A 2629-nucleotide genomic window follows, 5' to 3' on the forward strand; every position below is an offset into this window, starting at 1 on the left:
CTTTCCAAGGCCATGGCGCAGCTTAAGTATTCCTTCTTTAATAAAAGTTTACAAGTTGAGAGTCCCGTTTCAATAAGGATGTTCAATCAAAGTTTTAACTTAAACTCTGAGTTGACTCACCGAGAGATGAAAAACTCAAGAGTTATTGGTTTCAAAGAACAGTTCAATTGTGTTAGTTTACTTAACTCTGAGCAGGTTGACGCCATGATCAGTAAACCGCCGAAATTACGATTCGCCATGCAACAGCTCCCATAAAAATATTTATTACAAAAATACATTATATCCATGTGTGAGATGATAATAAAATAGCTATAAACACATATAATAAACTAAACATTGCCATGACATAATAGTGTTTTATAATTTATAGCCTACAGCAAACTATTACATATGCCAGTAAATATTACGTCATGTTTATTTTTATTATAACAAATCTAAAAAATATTATCAATATTATCATAAGTTTATATATATAAACTTTATTGTAATATATAATATTGTTAGCGTTAGGTTATCCACTTACTCTTACACGTAACCTGTCACGTAACCTGCTTTCTGAAATACCCGCCATGAAGTAGCATTTTAAAATAAAAAATATCACATTCACAGACATGTTCACAAATGCTCATTTTAAAATGACGGGGTTTTTTCCTACTTGTATTTATTCTTCACTTTTTCATGGTTGTTGAAGGTTGTTCATGGAACCATCAACGGCAATAAAGAAAGTTCTGGTGTGTAAAATATGTTTGTGGGGACCTTAGAGATTTTGAAAGAATATTTTATTTGAAACAACTGAAAGCATTTAGATATATAGGACAAAATGATATACAATAAATTATTTGAGAAATGATAACGGTTGACAGAATCAAAAAGTAAAATAAGCGTGCGTGTCATGGTTCAAAACGTTTCTGTATGAATCCGCTTGAACTGAACCGTGTCTCTCCCACTTCACACTAAACTTTGTTTTACACATACTGAGTTTTAGTAGGTCTGGCGGTTGGTGAGAAGCAGTTGAGAAGATCATGTGGTGGATTGTTCATCTTTGGGGTTTCTACCACAAAGCTGCAGAAGGAATCTCTCGATAGTTTCTAGCCAGAAAGAAGTACATGACAGGATCAACACTCCACTTACGCATGTTAAAGCTGAAGTGATGCGATTTCCTAAATGCAACATTTGCCTTTCAGATTCTGACTTTGACATGTCATTGGTGCTGTCGGATAAACCGCGAGGCGTTGAATATGATAGGGCACAAATGCAATTAGGAAGTTAACCACAGTTAGAAACGATCATTCTCATTCCCTTACGCTGAGCAGGTGTCCTTTCTTTAAAAGTCATCTTTTTTCACTTTGTAAATATAAGAATGTAAGAAATGCTCAGGTGACCAGAGGTATCAAAAATGCAATGGCAGTTGGCCTGCGCGCGTGGGATTGGAGGACTGCTCTATGTACAGCTTTTCACACACTGTCACATTATTCTGCACTTGTCTAGTCACTTCCCTTTTAGAGAACAGGACAGGTAACATGGAAATAGTCACCATGACCCACAGCACCGCACATACCACTTTGGCATTCCTGGTCTTTCTCAGGCTGTGAGTTTTGTGTGGCACAGTGCAAGCCAACAGACGGTCTACGCTGATACAAGTCATAAAGTACATGCTGCAGTAGAGGTTGGCGAAGAACAGAAACCAACCACGACAGGCCCCTTCACCAAGAGGCCAGTGGCTCTCTGACATGTGGTAAATCACTCGCATCGGGAGCACCAAGACATAGGACATGTCCGCTATAGCCAGGTGCTTCAGAAACTCTTTGGAAGGGTGTTGTTGATGTTGCGGTGGGAGAACACCCAAAGTGCCAGGGCATTACTCCCGGGACTGAGAGGGCCGAAGATGACAGCGTAGAAGGTTGTGAGCAGGATGTTCTCTAAGTGAGGCTGAGAGTAAATCCCCTCCATGGAGTGATTCAACATAGCGCTTGCCGTCTATACTATGAGCCTGTATGCTTCTGTTTGGAGAATGGCAAGAGTCAGATCAAGCATCAGATATTATATCTGAGAAATCTTCTTATATATATTATATATAACAAATGACTATGCTGGGGTTTTTTTATTATGTAACATTAAAGTCATCTGAGCTACGCATTCACAAATGGAAGTGTGGACATTTTCCAAAAACTGCTTAACAAATCAAAGGTTTAGTTTTAGATACTGTTGCCTACAGTTCTACAAACTAGAGTACTCAATGTGTCAATGTTAACAAAATATTCTTCAAAAAAAGTTGTTTGTTGATGAATGGCAGATTTAAACTACATGTCTTTGAACTTAAAAAGGTCAGCATGGCAAGATAATTGCACATTTTTAATGAACAAATGTGTCTTTATATTAATTGCATTAACATTAGGAACTTTAAGTCAAACAACATTCAAATGACCAAGGTAAATGGTATAATTGATATTTTTACTGATATTAATATTAGTACTGTTATTATTTGGGTACTTACAGGTAAGTCTTTCCCAGCAGTCAGCACACTGACTTGATGATAAATACCTCAACCTGACTACAGACCCAATAAATTGTGTTTGTTTCCTCTTTTAGTCATATGCTTTAAATTCGCGTAGGAGGCGTATCACACAAA

The 2629-nt window shown here is 37.3% G+C and overlaps 1 pseudogene; it reads right to left on the reverse strand.

Annotated features, from left to right (window-relative positions):
• Window positions 1–980: 980 nt before the first annotated feature.
• Window positions 981–1965, reverse strand: LOC122329940 (annotated as a pseudogene).
• Between the last annotated feature and the right edge of the window lie 664 nt (window positions 1966–2629).

Source organism: Puntigrus tetrazona, chromosome 24 (genome assembly GCF_018831695.1).
Source record: "Puntigrus tetrazona isolate hp1 chromosome 24, ASM1883169v1, whole genome shotgun sequence".
NCBI lineage: Eukaryota > Metazoa > Chordata > Actinopteri > Cypriniformes > Cyprinidae > Puntigrus > Puntigrus tetrazona.